Below are 19,201 nucleotides of genomic sequence, written 5' to 3' on the forward strand. Positions count from 1 at the left end.
TCAGCAAACAGTATTCATAAATAAAATACTGGGGAAGCGGGAAAGGAAAAAGGGAAGAGAAAAGTATAATTTGGGGTTCATAAGATGGTAGGAAATACGGAATTAGTAGTTTTAACTGTAAATGTGAATGGGGTGACCTTCCCAAAAAACATAAACCGGTAATAAACTGAATTAAAAGCAAGAATCCTACAATATGTTGTTTACAAGAAACACATTTAAAGCAGAGTGATACATAGAGTAAAGGTAAAAGGCTGGAGTAGAATCAATTATGCTTCAGGGAAGTAAAAAAAAGCAGAGGTAGCTATCCTCAACTCAGAGCAAGCAAAAGCAAGAACTGATCTTATTAAAAGAGATAAGGAAGGAAATTATATCTTGTTAAAGGGTATCATGATTAAAGGGTATCAATATTAAATATATATGCACCAAGTAGTGTAGCATCTAAATTCCTAAAAGAGAAGTTAAGAGAGTTGCAAAAAAAACAGACAGCAAAACTATAATAGTGGGAGATGTCAACCTTGCTCTCTAGATAAATCAGACCATAAAAAAAAATTAAGAATGAAGTTAAAGAGGTAAATAAAATATTAGAAAAACTAGATATGATAGATCTTTGGAGAAAATTGAATGAAGACAATAAGGAATACATGTTCTTCTTGGCAGTTCATCGAACCTATAAAAAATTGGCCATATATTAGAAAATAAAGACCTCAAACTCAAATACAGAAAGGCAGAAATGCAAATTAACATTTTTTTCAGACCACAATGCAATAAAAATTACATTCAATAAAGGTTCAGGGAAAATAAACCAAAAAGAAATTGGAAACTAAATAATCTCATCCTAAAGAATGAATGGTTGAAACAGCAAATCATAGACACAATCAATATTTTCATCCAAGAGAATGACAATAATGAGACAACATATCAAAATGTGTGGGATGCAGCCAAAGTGATAATAAGGAAAATTTTTATATCTCTAGAGGCTTACTTGCATAAAACAGAGAAAGAGATCAATAAATTGGCTTTCAACTAAAAAATAGAAAAACAACAAATTAAAAACCCCCAATCAAATACCAAACTTGAAATTCTAAAAATAAAAGATCAATAAAATTTAAATTAAAAAAAATATTGAATTAATAAATAAAACTAAGAGTTGGTTTTATGAAAAAAAATAGATAACCTTTAGTTAATTTGATTAAAAAAAAAGGAATGAGGAAAATCAAATTGTTAGTCTCAAAAGTAAAAAAGGAGAACTATCCACCAATGAAGAGAAAACTAGAGCAATTATCAGGAATTACTTTGCCCAACTTTATGCTAATAAATTTGACAACCTAAATTAAATGGAGGAATGCCTACAAAAATATAGATTGCCCAGATTTTTTTAAATGGCTTTTTATTTGCAAATTATATGCATGAGTAATTTTACAACACTGACAATTGCCAAACCTTTTGTTCCAATTTTTTGCCTCCTTCCTCCCACCCCCTCCCCTAGATGGCAGGATGACAAATACATGTTAAATATGTTAAAGTATAAATTAGATACAAAATAAATATACATGTCCAAACCATTATTTTGCTATACAAAAAGAATCAGACTCTGAAATAGCGTACAATTAGCCTGTGAAGGAAATCGAAAATGCAGGCGGGCAAAAATATAGGGATTGGGAATTCAATGTAATGGTTCTTAGTCATCTCCCAGAGTTCTTTTGCTGGGTATAGCTGGTTCAGTTCATTACTGCTCCATTGGAACTGATTTGGTTCATCTCATTGCTGAAGAGGGCCACGTCCATCAGAATTGATTATCATGTAGTATAGTTGTTAAAGTATATAATGATCTTCTGGTCCTGCTCATTTCACTCAGCATCAGTTCGTGTAAGTCTCCAGGCCTTTCTGAAGATTGCCCAGATTAACAGAAGAGGAACTAAATTACTTGAATAGTCCCATTTTAGAAAAAGAAATAGAACAAGCTATTAATCAACTCCTTAAGAAAAAATCCCCAGGACCAGATGGATTTACATTTGAATTCTATCAAACATTTAAAGAACAATTAACTCTAATACTATATAAACTATTTGAAAAAATAGGGAATGAAGGACTCCTACAAAACTACTTTTATGATAAAGACATATTACTGATATCTAAACCAGGTAGGAGGAAAACAGAAAGAAAATTATAGATCAATCTCTCTAATGAATATTGATGCAAAAATCTTAAACAAAATAATAGCAAAGAAATTACAGATAATCATCCCCAGGATAATACACCACAACCAAGTAGCATTTATACTAGAAATGCAGGGCTGGTTCAATATTATGAAAACTATTAACATAATTGACTATATCAATAACCAAATTAACAAAAACCATATGATCATCTCAATAGATGAGAAAAAGCAATTGATAAAATGCAACACCCATTCCTACTAAAAATTAATTTTTCCTTTAAAAAAGTCAGTAGCATCTATTTAAAACCATCAGCAAGCATCATATATAAAGCAGATAAACTAGGACCGTTCCCAATAAAATTAGAGCTGAACCAAGGTTGCCCACTATCACCATTGCTATTCAATCTTGAATTAGAAATGCTAGCTTTGTCAATAAGAGTTGAGAAAGAGATTAAAGGAATTAGAGTAGGTAATGAGGAAACCAAATTATCACTTTTCATTTGATATGATGGTATACTTAGAGAACTCCTGAGAATCAACTGAAAAGTCATTAGAAATAATCCACAACTTTAGCAAAGTAGCAGGATACAAAATAAATCCACATAAATCATCAGTATTCTTATATATCAACAACGAAATCCAACAGCAAAGATATATTATGTTATCAACAGTTATTTTAAATGGGATTTATCTGCCAAGGAAGAATCAGGAACTATATAAACAAAACTACAAAACACTTTCAACACAAATAAAATCAGATTTAAGCAATTGGAAATATTTAGTGCTCTTGAATAGATTAAACAAATATAATAAAAATAAAAATACTCCCCAAACTAAAATAGTTATTTAGTACTACACCAATCAAACTCCCAAGAAACTATTTTGCTGACTTAGAAAAAATAAAAACAAAATTCATCTGAAAGAACAAAAGGTCAAGAATTTCAATGGAATTAATGAAGAAAAAGCAAATGAAGGTGGCCTAGCTGTACCAGATCTAAAATTTTATTATATTATAAAGCAGCGGTCATCAAAACTATTTGGTACTGGCTAAGACATAAACTAGTTGATCAGTGGAATAGGCTGGCTCACAGAACAAAACAGCCAATGACTATAACAATCTAATATTTGACAAACTAAAAAGCCCCACCTTTTGGGATAAGAATTTACTATTTGATAAAAACTGCTGGAAAAATTAGAAACTAATATGGCAGAAAGTAGGCATAGACCCACATCTAATACTGTATACCACAATAAGGTCTAAATGAGCTCATGAGCTAGACATAAAGAATGATATTATAAACAAATTAGAAGAACATAGCATAGTTTACCTCTCAGATTTGTGAAGGAGGAAGGAAGTTGTCAAGAAAAGTAGAGATCATTATTAATCATAAAATAGATAATTTTCTTTATATTAAGTTTAAAAGTTTTTGTACAAACAATGTCTAATGCAGGCATGATTAGAAGGGAAGCAATAAACTGGGAAAACATTTTTGCATCCAAAAGAGCTGATAAAGACCTCATTTCTAAAATATATAGGGAACTGACTAAAATTTATCATAGTTCAAGCCATTCTTCAACTGATAAATGGTCAAAGGATACAAATAGACAGTTTTCAGATGAAGAAGTTGAAACTATTTGTAGCCACATGAAAAGGTGCTCCAAATCATTATTAATTAGAGAAATGCAAATCAAGACAACTCTGAGATATCACTACACACCTATCAGATTGGCTAAGATGACAGGAAAAGGTAATGACAAAAGTTGGAGGGGATGTAGGAAAACTGGTATACTGATACATTGTTGGTAGAACTGTGAATGGATTCATTCATTCTGGAGAGCAGTTTAGAACTATGCTCAAAAAGTTATCAAACTGTATACCCTTTGAGCTCTCTTTTTTGAGAGAAATAGAGACAAAGATAGAGATAGAGAAAGAAAGACAGATATCTCTGGGAAGAGATGTATTCATGAATACAATGGAAATAGAGATCAATGAATTGGATGTGCAAAAAAAAAAACCTAGAAAAAGAACAAATTTTACAACGCAAATTAAATACCAAATTAGAAATTCTGAAAATTCAAAGGAGAAATTACTAAAATTAAAAGTAGGAAAACTATTGAAGTAATAAATGAGATTAAGAAATGTTTTGGAGTTTCTTGATTTTAAAAAATATATAAACTAGATATACTTTTGGTTAATTTCATTAGAAAAAATAAGAAAAAACAAATTACCTGTATTAAAAATGAAAAAGCTGAATTAATCATCAATGAAGAGGAAATTGCTCTTGAAGTTCCTTAAAGAGCTGATATATATTAGAAGCTGCAAATTTTGTTTGGGCTGTGGCAATTCTTTGTACCACACCTACTGAATAGGCTGAATCAGATATTATATTTATGTTGCCTGGGTAATAAGTGAGAGCTAGCATGATCGCATATAATTCGTTCTGCTGAGTGGACTGAAAAGGAGTTCTGACTACTCTTTTTACGGTTAAATCATGAGAGTATACAGCACAAATATTTTGTTTGGCTGCATCTGTAAAAATAGTTGGTCCTTTAAGAGGAACCTTAGAAACCTTCTCCTCAAAAATCCATTGCCAATTATGCAGTAGTCTGGTTATCTTTAATGGAGATCCATGTGCAAAATTTGGAGCCATGGCCAATAAAATTTGCCACTCTGGGATGGTTTCACAGCATACATTAATTTGTGCATTTGTATAAAAGGTGTATATCTTGTCAGGTCTTGTCCCAGATAATTGTACTGCTCGCTTAATGGCCTTTAATAAAATTCTAGCCACAAGCACTGGGTAAGGAGTAAGGCTTTGTTCTGGTTGTGCTGGGAGGTTCACCCACTCTATCACACCGTCTCCTTGATGAAGGCCTGCTGTGGGTGTTTCTTTCGTAGCAAAAACTGATATTTCCAAGGATGTTTGAGTTACTCTTTCAACTACATTGGATAAAGCCAGTTCAACTTCTCTCAAAGCCTCTTGAGCTTCTTTTGTAAGCTGGCGTGGTGAATTTAAAGCAGTTTCTCCCCTTAAAATGTCATATAGGGGTTGCAATTGATTGGTAGTTAAACCTAACACTGGACGCATCCATTGGATATCTCCTATTAACTTTTGGAAATCATTTAAGGTGTTCAACCTCTCTGTTCTCAAAGACAGTTTTTGTAGTGTAAGTGCCTTAGGATATATTTCATATCCTAAATATTGAAAAGGAGCATGCCTTTGAATTTTTTCTGTAGCGATATGAAGTTTGTAGTATCTTAGTGTTTCTATGGTCTTTTGTAGACATGCTTCTAACATTCGCTCCTCAGGTGCACATCCCAATATATCATCCATATAATGTAATAGCATAACTTTTGGAAATGCTTTTCTTACTGGAGCAAGAGCAGCAGCAACATACATTTGGCATATAGTAGGGCTATTTTTCATTCCCTGTGGCAAAACTGTCCATTCATATCTTTTATAAGGCTCAGCTAAATTAACACTGGGCACTGAAAAGGCAAATCTTAGGAGCTATTTTACTCAACTTAATAGTAAATCTGACAATCCAAGTGAAATGGATGAATATTTGAGATACACACACACACACACACACACACACAGATATCTTTCTCATATTAACAGAAGAGAAAACAAAATAAATTGATCAACCCCACAAATTGAACAAACCTCAATGAACTTCCTAAGACAAAAGTCTCCATGGCCAGATAGACTATAAATGAATCCTACTATGCCTTTAAAAAACAATTAATTCCAACACTAATCAAACTATTTGGAAATATGGGCAAAGAAAGAGTCCTGTCAAATTCCTTTTATGACAAAAATATGGTGCTGATACTTAAACCAGGAAGAGCTAAAATAAAGAAAATTATAGACAAATTTCCCTAATGGATATTGAGTCAAAAAATTTAAATGACACATTAGCTTAGAGTTTGCAACAATTTATTACCAGGATAATACACTATATACAAGTGGAATTTATACCAGGAATAGGGCTATATCTATCAGGATAATTGACTATATCAATGATAACACTAACAGAAATCCTATGATCATATCAATAGCTGTAGAAAAAACAGTTGGCAAAAAAACAGCACCCATTGTTATTAAAAACAGTAGAATGCATAGGAATAAATGGAGCTTAAAATGATAAGTGGTATTTATCTAAAACCAACAGCAAGCATTGTATATAATGGGATTAAGTGGAAAGCCTTCCCAATCAGATCAAGAGAGAAGCAAGAATGCCCATTATCACCTCTATTATTTAATACTGTAGTAGAAACTTTAGCTATAGTAATAAGAGAAGAAAAAGAAATTAAATTAGAATAGGCAATGAGGAACCAAAGCAAACACTCCTTGTAGATGATATGATATTAGAAAATCTAAGCTTTGGGGTCTAGAACTCATCATTTGACAAGAAACTAGGGACAGAGCAACATCTCACATCATATACCAAGATAATGTCAAAACATAAATAATTTAGACATAAAGGGTAATATCGTCTATAAGTTTTGGAAGCATATATTCTTTTACCAACCAAATCTATGTATAAAAAAGAGTTTGTGACCAAACAAGGAAAATAAAGTGGATAATTTTCATTATATGAAATTTTAAAAGTATTTGAAAAAAGAAAACCAATGCATTTAAAATTAGAAGGAAAACAGAAGGAAATATTTTTACAAGTCTCTCTGATAAAGGTAATCATTTCTTGAGTATATATGGAAATGAGTCAAATTTATAAGATAAAAGTCATTCCCCAATTGATAAATGGTGAAAGAATATAAACAGGCAGTTTCCAGAAGAATTATGAAGCTATCAATAGTCACATAAAAATGCTCTTTTTAAAAAATTCATTTCTCTCTTAAACTAACCATTCCTTTTTTCCTTCTGGACTAATGTTCTATAGGAAACTCTCAACACAATGTCACTTCTATTTCTTATTCAATTATTCCTAAAAATAATGTTTTCCTTCATGCCTTCTCCATTCCCTTCGTGATTTTCTTTATATGAGTATGACATTATACAGTGCTACCCTGCTGTAACACTTTTTACCTCCCTTTTCAATTTGGTTTATTTTTCTGGTAAGCTCCATTACTGGCATATTACTTTAGAGAAAAATCATGATTCAACCAATGGTGAAGGCAATTTATTTGATTTATTTAAGAAGAGACCAAGTGACTTAACTGTTGACATCCAAACTGGAAAAAAAAAAAAGAAAAATGGAAATATGAGCAGGTCACAAAATAATGTTTTATCCCAATGGACCAATCAAAATCTGACAGCTTGGAAGATATGCCAGTCTACTGTTATTTAAGACTGGGACTGAGCTTGAAATCTCCAAACTATCATGCTCCATTGATACCCAACAATATGGCTATAGCTGGAGAAAGACAGTAAAATTATATAACCAGTGATGTCACCAATGGGATTGAAGTTATGTCAGACTAAAGTCTTGAAAGGGGTCCCACTAATCCTAGAAAGAGTCTGATATAACAATACCTGACAAGGCCAGGAAATTTTTTAAGACTATTATAGGTTTCTTCCTTTGCCTTTATATAAATATCTCCAGGGCCATGATTCCTAGAAATTTTCTGGATAGGAAAAAAACAAAATCTCATTCACTTTCCATTCCACTCCCCCACAAAAGAATACCACAACAACCACAAGTATAAGGTAACCACAAAATATCAGTGATAGTTAAGAGGATAAATTGAGTTTCTGCATTAAGAATTTTAGTTTATTTCACTTAACTTGAATCCACTGTACCTATACTCTTTGTCATGATATCATTTCTAGTTGCTACTTTTTCAGAAATACTTCATGCTCCAAACCATTTTTGACCTTCCTCTTCATCTTATATAAAAACTTCTTTTCCTTTTAGAGCCCTGATGGAGAATTACCTAAGAAAAATTATGAAATAATGTTTCCCAAGTTTTAGATACTAGAAATAAACTGGACAACAGGTCAAAATTTCTCAACTGGGATTGGGATTTTCAAGTGTATGGAAAATTGCAACTTGACTATTTCCATCCCATTGTATTCATAATTAGTAACCATATGAAGAGTTTCTTCCTCACAAAGCTTTGGGCCACGTTCAAGTCAGTCTCACTGTCAAACCTAATTCCCTAGCAAATTTAAAAAAGGTCTAGAAAAATCCCTTATGTGTGTGTATATAAATCAAGAGTGAATCTTGAGTAGAAAGGACAGAAATAATTTAATATATATTCTTTAATTTGATCCACACAAGGGCCCTGTGTGTAGATACTATTATTAGCCTTCATTTTGCAAATGAGGAAATTCAGGCAAAGAAAGATTAAATGACTTGTCTAGGATCACCCAGCTATTAAGTATCAGCAAAATGTCAATTTAGGTCTACTTGACTCTAGACCCAGGGCTCCATCCACTTTTTCACCAACCAGCCTTTAAAATGAGAGAAATAATTTCCAATGTTTTTTGTTTCAATAGCCATGATTAAAGAAAATAACTTTCTAGGACATAAAGTAATTAGCAATGTGAACAACGTATCTTGGTTTTGGAAACTCATTCAAGGTATAGTTTTCTTTTATTCAAGTTAGGGTTTTTCAAAAATATTCCCTCCCTGCCTCAGGTTAGAGTTAGATCTACTCTAATATCTCTTCTCCATAAACACAAAAACAAAAACATTTTCTACTCCCATTTGACAATGCTTGGAGCATTACTGAAATATATAAGACTCTAGTACCTTGCAGCAAGAAGGAAAAAGAAATCTAAGATGAAATAATACTTTATTCATAATGCATAGACAATGTCTGGATGCTAAAGGTCTAATGGGAATAGAACTTGTTTTTGTTTTGATGTTTATGGAAAAGAGGTACAAAACTTAATTCAACTCTAACCTAGTAGGGCAGGGGGAGAATATCCACAACATTAATTACTTTTGATTCTACAAGCTTTTTTGAAGTCTAGCTAGTAAAACAATAACTGTCTTTAAAAACAATTTCCTTTAAAAAGCTGCTAATGCTAAATCTCTAGAAAGAACATTTGATTGAGAATCAGAAGACCTGGAATGTTCAATAAAAGTGAGATGACTTCAAATATGTGACTTAATCTTTCTTACAAGCAGTTCCCTCATTGTAAAATGACAAAGCTGGATTACATGGTCCCTGGGGTCATGTGCTTCTAAAAGCTGACTGCTATGATTATACTGCTATTTTAAAAGATTATAAAAAACCCAGCAACAATAATTCACTAGAGATTGATTAATAGATATAGATATTGGACAATAGTGTGAAAGGCATGCATGTAATTTATTTTTTCTTAATTAAACCAAAATCCATCCATTCTTTCTATTTTTGCTTTTGGTTTTCTGCAATAAGTAGTATTGTTTTAACATTTCCTTTCCAGTCAGAGAATTGGAAAGCATATGCGATTTTTGATTGTTATTTTAGCCTATTCTGGTGGCATTTTAGTGAATAAGAGTTGGTCACCTTTATCAAAGTTTCTGTTAAGACTGAGAATGATTTATAATGTCTCCAGAGAAATCCAAGATTCTATGTTTTTTTGAGATATCAATTTATGTTTGAGTTTGGATTTGTTTCCTGTCACACACACACACACACACACACACACACACACCACCTAATTTTATTGTTCCTCTCTCCATTCCTCATTTCCCTTTTCTACATTCACATATAAAAAATACATATTCTTATGTTTTAATATCAAAACTCTAAATGATTTTGGAATAGTTTAGTTGTAATTTCTAACTCAAGTCTTATAAAAATCTTGACTCAAAAATAAATTGTAGTTGTGATTCTAGTGAAGAGAATCTTAGGGGATTAAAAGGAGACTCAGGTTTGTTTGGTTTCTGGGGGAGGGACTATTGTTTTGTCTTCATCTTATTTTAAAAATAGATTGCATATGCTTATATGATTATCAAGAAAGACTATTCCCATGGCCAATAGGCAAGTTGCTACAACGCATGTTGTATCAATGTTTTGACTACACTGTGGAAGCATAGTCATGTATTGCAAAACTGCTCTTTTCCCAGAAAATATAAATTCTCAAACAATATTTGCTTCATTTAAAATAGGTCTAAAATGTCTCTTTTTTTCATCACTGTTTCTATTTTAGACCAAACTTGTTTTTCTTATCCCTTTTTTAATCATTTTAATTTTATTGTCTTAAGTTATTTACATGTGTGTGTGTTTCTTGAAAAAAAATAATGATCTAAAATGTAACAACCTGCTTTTCAGGGAGATATCAGCCTCCAATAACATTTTGAAATATTACCTTCTAGGTTCTAGAGAAATTATTTTAAAAAATGAATGTCCTCAAAAGTTGTAGCCAGTTGATATTACTTAAATTTCACTTGATATTTTTTTGAAGTGCCACAAGAGAACAGGTGATATTTCAAAGGAAGGATTTATGAGTTGGTGGTCAATAATTCTGAAATGAGAGACAAAGAATTATTCCAAAGTTTCAAGGAGATTTGTGGTAAGTCCACATTGAAAAAAATTACTTTAGTAATACTGCTTAGAAATGCCTCTGTGGGATAAGGGAAAAGAGGGCTCACAAGGGAAACATAGACAATGTAAAAAACAAAATCATTAATAAAAATTACATTTAATTGGCATTTTCTATTTTAAAATCACTTAGGTATAAGTTCAGAATGTTGTGTGTTTAATAATAGTAATGATTCTTCAAGGAAAACATAGTTGAAATAAAATCTCTATCCAATGCTTTCTCAAAAAGTAATTCTTGAAAATTCAAAAATTGAAATATATTATCTATAAATGAAGAAATGATAAAATACTGTATTTCTGTTCAGTACATTTAGTAGTCTCAAATGACTAATTTTATTGATATTTTCCACATGATTCATTTAATTACAGTTCCTAGTCTCTTGCAATAGTCATACAATACACAGAATTAAAATAAAGGTCAAGGCTTTTTAAAAGATTAAGTTAATCATATTTAACTTATATGTGTATATATACATATATTAATATATACACATCTATACCAACACATCTACTCTCTATAAAACTAAAGACTATTTTAATCACATGTAAATTAATGTAAATGAATGTTTAAAAAGAGAGTGGACAAGAATTTTACGTAGAACTAACTAAATATAATACATTCAAAAATTTAACCTTGGTCTCACTCTTTCTATATTAGAGAAATAAAAACTTAGTTAATTATTTTAGGTATTATGTTTGTTTTCCTGCTTGAGGCAATAACTAATTCTGAAGGCCCACTCAATGGGAATATTATAAAAAAGAATTTTTAGTGAGTAGGAGTAGGAATATTAAACCTTTAAGATAATTGTCAGCTTTGAGATTCTTTGATATGCTATGTTAACAGACTATTTTACTTTCTAAAGCATGCAGAACAGTGAAAAAGTTTGGGAACCTATAAATGGATAGAGGGCTTAGATGAGTTTGACTGAAAAAGAAAACCAAGAAGGTACAGTTTCTAATCTTAAATCCTAAAAGAGTATCCATATGAATACTGGATACATATGTGCACACACACACACACACACACACACACACACACACATGAATTTTCTGAGAAAGAAACAGAATTCCACTTGCACCAACAAATAGGAGAAATTTTGCTGCTAGCCCCTGAAGAAAAGGTGTGATGTACGTCATCTTCAGTAGCTGCCTATGGAGGAATACAAAGACAGCAGTAGATAAAGCAGAGAGAGTCATTCACAGCATGTGCTGCCATCTTGTAACCCATCTGGCCTATGACTATGACTGAGGACGTAGGAGCTAATAATCATTTTCAGATGTAGGAGGAAACTAAAAAATTATGAGTGACCATGAAGGCCTTGGAAAGGAACAGAAATTTTAGGTTAGACAGATTTAATTTTCATTGCTTTTTCCAACTGAAAGTTAAGACTTTGGAATGGAAAGAAATATAGACTATGAAAAGTTTACCACTTTTATGGTAAGATAGAATAGATAGCTAGGTGGAGCAATGGAAGAAATTTTGGATCTGAAGTTCAAACTAGTTCCAGACACTAAATAGTTGTATAATAATGGAAAATTAATTTAATCTCTATAGACCTCAGTTTACTCATCTGTAAAATGGAAATAATACTATCAACTACCTGTCTGTGTTGTTTGAAAAATAAAGTAATATAAAATGCTTTGCAAACCTTAAAGAGCTAAAAATGTTAGCTATTATTAATTTTTTTTTTTTTTTTTGCTCTTTGGATCAACATATTGAAATGTTTAATTCTTGGACAGGAAAAATGCATCCCACTAGGCCTGAGAAGAATGTTTTGCTATAAACTTGCCATTTTGATCAAGAACATTTTATACTGAGAACAGAGATAGATGGAGGCACAAAAATGCTCATGAAAAATAATACATCTCAATGCAATGGAATATTTGATTCACATGTAGAAAGCTGAGAGAAAACAGGAATTAATAAGAAAAAAATTGGAGACAAGAATCAAGAATCATTTTTTTGCTCCCTTAACTGTTTACATACAACTGCTCAAAGTAAATAGATAAACAAAGTAAATCTGATGTGCTAACATAACGAAGTAAATGTAATTTTGAATTTCCCTGGAATAAGGTAGAATGAGATTCATGATTATGCCATGGAAATAGAATTAAATTCATCATAGATAAAATTTAAAGAAAACACAGTAGAGTAAGAATGTAAGTACTGGTATCAAAACTCTGGGATATTCACCCGTCTAAGGAGGAGCATAATGGAAAGCATTTCAATGAGGATCAAAGATGAGAGGGAAAAAAATGATAGTATTGTGAGTACAAAGTGAAGGAAATTTAATAGAGATCAGAAAACTGACACTATGGCAAGACAGAGTAAACTGGGGATATACAAGTATCTATATTCTCTACTCACCAAACCATAACCCAAACTCAAGATTTTATCACCTTTTACTGAACTGTTGCAGTAGTCTGTTATGAGACCCACCTGTTTCATGTTTCTCCATTCTAATCCTTCACACAAGTCACCAAAGTGATTTTTTTTTTCTAAAGCACAGGTCTGATCATGTCACACCTACAGTATAAAATCCATTGGATACCTACTGCCTTTCTAAGATAAAATATAAACTCTTCAGTCTGGCATTTAAAATGCTTTATAGCTTATCCTCAACCTATCTTTACAGTCTTACTACTATCACTCTCCTTCAATTCCTCAAGAGTTTCAAGACTGTTTCAATTTTTGTTCTTGTGTCTCCAGTATCTAAGTGTCTGATGCATAGTTGATGCTTATTTTGACTTATTATTTGGCATCTACTATGACTGTTTTTTCTTATGAATGGCATACCATCTCAGTTTTTCTTATACTGGTTGTCCCTAATTCACTCCCTTCTCTTTTCTGCTTTATAGAGGCAGTTAGGTTGTACAGTAGATATTTTAGCACTGACCCTGGAGTCAGGAAAACCTGAATTCAAATTTGGTTTCAGACATATATTACATTTGTGTTCCTCAGCACCTCATTTAACTTCTATTTGGCCCAATGTTCTAAACTATAAAATAGAGATAATAACAGAATTTGCCCACTTCATCCCAGTGGTGTTTTAATAATCGGATGAGTTAATATTTCTTACATAGTACCTGGTACACATGAAGCAATATGTAAAGTCTGGCTATTATTATTATTAAGAGTAATGTATTGCAGAAGAAAGAAGTGAATTGGGGAAAGGTAAGGAAAATTTATCTCACATAATTAGAATATGCAAATAGAAGACTATATGTGACTGCTACAAACTTCACTCTCATTTGAACTGATCAAAGGAGGGAAGAAAACACACAATCAGTAAAGAATAAAAATATATTACCCTCAACAAGGGCTATGTGAGAAAGAAGATTGAGAAGGGAAGAGATGGTTATTAGAAAGTCAGTAAATTAAGGGAGGAATTAGTCCTAAGTAAAATCACCTATAATCAGCAATGTATAAAAATATTTATATCTACTATTTTATGAAAAAAAAATAAACCAACAATCTGGAAACTAAGAGAGTATCCATCAAATGAGGATTAGGTGAACATGTTACAACATATAAATTTGATGGGATTATGCAATAAAAATGGAGAATGAATTCAGAGGAACCTGAGAAGTTTTGTATGAACTGATATAGAGTGAAGTGAACAGAAGAATGCATATATTGACAACAATATTTTAAAGTAAAATAAATTTGAAATAGCTGGGGAACTCTGATCAGTGTAATGGCTAACCATGATTCAAGAGGATTGATGATGAAACATGCTAGCAGCTTCTTGATAGATTTATTTGGGTTTAAATTAAATAAATTAAGCCTTTTTATGAAGATTTACTTTGCTTTACTATATATGTTTATAAAGGACATCTTATTTTTCTTTTTCATTTTTTTTTTGCAAGAGAGGGAAGAGTGGGAAGAAGAGAATATAGATTATTCATCTATCACTCTTTTATAGAAACTAAATTTAGGAACCAACATTCCACGACTGTTGAATCAAGGAAATGGTACAGTTCACTATTTCTCTATATCCTTCATCTACCTACTCTATTCAATCATTCAATCAGTTCTTTATTCGTTCCTACATAAGACACTTTTTAGCCTAAAGGGTGAAGAGAAATTGTTCCATGGTGCTGAGTAAAAGGATGTTGGTCAGGATGATGCACAGAGAAGATACTGTGTGTCCTAATATGAGTACAGTGATCGTTAAATGGCACAGTAGATAGAATTTCAAGCCTGAATTCAAATTTAGCACCAGGCACAGCTGCTATGTGACCCTGGGTAAATTAGTTAGTTAACCTCTGTTTGCTTCAGTTTTTCACTTGTAAAATATGGATGATAATTGTACCTTATGCCCAGAATTTTGAGCAATGAGATAATAATCATAAAACATTTGGTATACTTCCTACCTGGTAAATATTAAATACTATACACATATTTAGTATCATATTATTCTTATTATTTGAAGGCCTAGAACCCTTAAATTCTGAATTCTGACAAATTTAACTCTGGTAACACTGGCTTATCATTTTGCCAGGATGATTTGTCAGGTATTGTTGAGTCTTTGAAACAGATAGGGTATCACAGATTTGTATGCTTTTCTTACTTGAATATGGAATGAAGAACTAGGGTATTATTATGTTTCAATTACAGGATTCTTATCCTGAGATCTATAAGCTTTTTTAAAGAAGTATTTTGATAACCATATTTAAATATTGGTTTCCCTTGTAATATTTAAATTTTATTTTATGCATTTTAAAGCATTAAGCTGAGGAAGGGGTCCAAAGGCTTCATTAGACCACTAACAAGTACTTTTTCTGTCTCTGTCTCTGTCTCTGTCTCTCTGTCTCTGTCTCTCTCTCTCTCTCTCTCTCTCTCTCTCTCTCTGCTCTTTTTCTCTCTGTATCTCTCTCTCTGTCTCTCTTTTTCTCTTTCACACACACATACACTTTCATAAATTTAAGAACCTCTTAAATAATGAACCTCTGAACATCTGAATTAATGGTATAGACAGGCAAAACTTCATTTATGGTATTGAGACTTGGTGAGATGAAACCCATTGCTATCTCACTCAAGTTGCTTTTATCTAATAATAGGAAGTATTGAAGAGAAAATTTCTATGAAGATTTGTTTGAAGACCCAAAAAATGAGAAACAATGATGGCTCCTCTTTCATGTTATCTAAACTTTGGGCTTCTGTGCATAGATATTTAAAAGCATGAGATTTACTATTGGGTCTTTTAATAAATTTTGACTCCTATGATCTGAATTTTTTTTTTTTGATCTGAATGTTTTAATTGTTATCATTCCATTTTTGTAACTATTCTTTATGCTCTCTAGTTTGGTGCCTATAGATTGGCAATATTTTCCCCCATCCTTTTTAGTTTAAAGCAGTTTTTATTAGATTTGTATCTCATCTGGAAAATATTCTCTTACAAGTCTTTAGTAAGTGTGTTTAATCTCTGACCATGAATCTGTCATCCCTGTATTTTAAGTTATGGTCCAGAAATGAAAATCCTACTTTTTGCAAAAATACCATCTGCATTACACGTTCACTTTCCAAACATGTTTCTCCTTCACAGTCTTTGAACTCAATGGAACAGTGAAAAAAATCATAATCCATTTCACTAGATTTTATAATCACTGGTGATATATATTAAACTTCTTTCTAGCAGTAACAATTACATACTGCAATTCAGTAGTTTTTACCCCTCTCCTTTTTGTTGTTGTTTGGCCACTTCCATTGTGTCTAATTCTTTGAGACATCATTTGGGATTTTATTTGCAAAAACACTAGAGTGCTTTGCAATTTCCCTTTCCAGCTCATTTTACAAATGAGGAAACTGAAACAAATATGGTTATTACTTGCCCAGAATCACACAGTTTGGGCACACAGGAGGATAAATTAGGTCCTCCTCCTGACTCCAAACTTGGTGCTCTATCCACTGCACTACCTAGCTTCTCTTTCCTAGAATTTATTTAATCTCTGCCTCCATTTTCTCAACTGCAAAAAGAGATAATAGCACTTACCTCCAAAGCTTGAAAATTAAATCAAATAATATTTGTAAAGTGTTTAGCATCAGTACATGACACATTATAAAAATTTACTAAATGCTTATTTCTGTACTTTTTTTTCCTCTAACTTGGATACATGCCCCAAGAAGATCACAAATATGTCAGAGCAATAGATAACTGCTTCAGAACATTTTATTATCCCCTTTCCTTCTTCTTTCTCTGACATTTACTTGGTTATCTCTGACATGATTGTTTCTATCCTGATATCACTGGAGAACAAGAGATTTCTTCAGACTATCTAGCTCTATTCTCTTCAGGAAATGCCTCAGATCTGTTTTTAAATTCTCTTTATGCAGGTATCTTTTTTTTCTTTCATTTTCCACCTTTCTCTACTAGTTTATCAAGGGTCATATTCCCTTTTTCCCTCCTCCACATTAGTGGATTTTTTAATTGGTTTTGTTTTGTTGTTGTTTGCCACTGATGCCTAATTTATGCTTCCTTTAAAAACACCTCTGTTCTGTCTAACAATCTGAAGTAAGGTAAAGTATCTTCACTAGAAAAAGAGTACAGCCTCTTAGAACATAAACAATGGTTACTCAGCAGCAAAAAGAATGCTTAAATCAAGCACAATAAAGCTGCTTCAAAATTCTCTCAATTCTCTGTACTAGGTAAGTTTTGTTTTTCTCCTTTTTTTTCTGAACTACTTGTAGTTGTTTACATCTCAACATCATAAACATCTCTTTAAAATTTGTAAAGGCAATTATTGTCTCTTTTAACATTAAAATAACTATCTTATCCTATAGGAAAATAGGAGAGGGAAAAGGAAAAGAAAAGGGCAGCTAAAAGAAAGGAGAGTGGATTGAGGGAGGTAATAATTAGAAGCAAAACATTTTTGTGGATGGACAGGGTAAAAGGAGAAAGTTTAGGATAAAGAGGACAAAAAGTTTAAGATAAAATAGGATGAAAAACAAATACAGTTTCATAACTATGAAAAAAAGAGGCATTCAACAATTGACAAATGGTCAAAGAAGAAATAAAAGCTATCTGTAATGATATCAAAAATTATCTAAATCATTCTTGACTAGAGAAATGCAAATTAAAACAGTCCTGAGGTACCACCTCACATCTATCAGACTGGCTAATGTTACAGAAAAGGAAAATAGCAAATGTTGGAGAGGGATGTGGAAAAATTAAAACACTAAAGTCTTGTTGATGGGGTTGTTAAGTAATCTAATCATTCTGGAGAGCAAGTTGGAACTATATTCAAGGATTACAAAATTGCATATAACATTTGTATATACAGCAATAATTCTACTAGGGATGAATCCCAAAGAGTTTTTTTTTTTAAAAGGGAAAGGACCTATATGTACAAAACTATTAATATCAATTCTTTTTACAGTGAAAAGAATTGATCATTGAAGGGATTCCTTTCACCTGGGGGAAAGGTTAACAAGCTGTGTTACATAATTGTGATGGAACAGTACTTTACTATAAGAAATGATGAACAGGATAGTCTCAGAAAAACTTGGAAAGACCTATATGTACTTTAACAAAGTAAAGTAAACAGAACCACGAAAACATTATGCATAGTAATAACAATACTATAAGGTGATTAACTGTGAATGATAATTATGTTCAGCAATACAATGACACAAGACAATTCCAAGGACTTAAGTTGTGAAATGCTATCTATCTACAGAGAAAGAACTGATAAAATCTGATTGTAGCTCACAATATACTTTAAAAAATATTTTATTTATTTTTTTAGTTACAAAGCATATGCATGGGTAATTTTTCCAATACTGACCCTTGCAAAAACCTTTTGTTCCAAATTTTCCCCTCTTTTGCCCCACCCCCTCCCTTTACCAAGAGGTAGTACAATACATGTTAAATATGTTGAAATACATGTTAAATCCAATACATGTATACATATTTATACAGTTATCTTGCTGCACAAAAAAAATCAGATCAAGAAGGAAGGAAAAGAAAAACTGAGAAAGAAAAAAAAAAAAAAAGAAAGCAAATAACATAGAATGAGTGAAAATGCTATGTTGTGTTCCACACTGTTCCCACAGTCTTCTCTCTGGATATAGATGATTCTCTTTATCACTGAACAAGTAGAACTGGTTTGAATCATCTCATTGTTGAAGAGAGCCACGCCCATCAGAACTGATCATTGTGTAATCTTGCTGTTGCCATGTACAATCATCTCTGGATCATTTCACTCAGCATCAGTTCATGTAAATCTCTCTAGGCCTCTCTGAAATCATCCTGCTTGTCCTTTTTTACAGAACAATAGTATTCCATAATATTCATATACCACAATTTATTCAGCCATTCTCCAATTGATGGGCATCCACTCAGTTTCCAGTTTCTGGCCCCTACAAAAAGGGCTGCCACAAACATTTTTGCACATACAAGTCCCTTTAAGATCTGTTTGGGATACAAGCCCAGTAGAAACACTGATGGATCAAAGGGAATGCACAGTTTAATAATTTTGATCATAGTTCCAAATTGGTCTCCATAATGGCTGAAGCTGTTCACAGTTCCACTAGTAAT

The sequence above is a fragment of the Antechinus flavipes genome, chromosome 4, assembly GCF_016432865.1.
Source record: "Antechinus flavipes isolate AdamAnt ecotype Samford, QLD, Australia chromosome 4, AdamAnt_v2, whole genome shotgun sequence".
In the NCBI taxonomy this organism is placed as follows: Eukaryota; Metazoa; Chordata; class Mammalia; order Dasyuromorphia; family Dasyuridae; genus Antechinus; species Antechinus flavipes.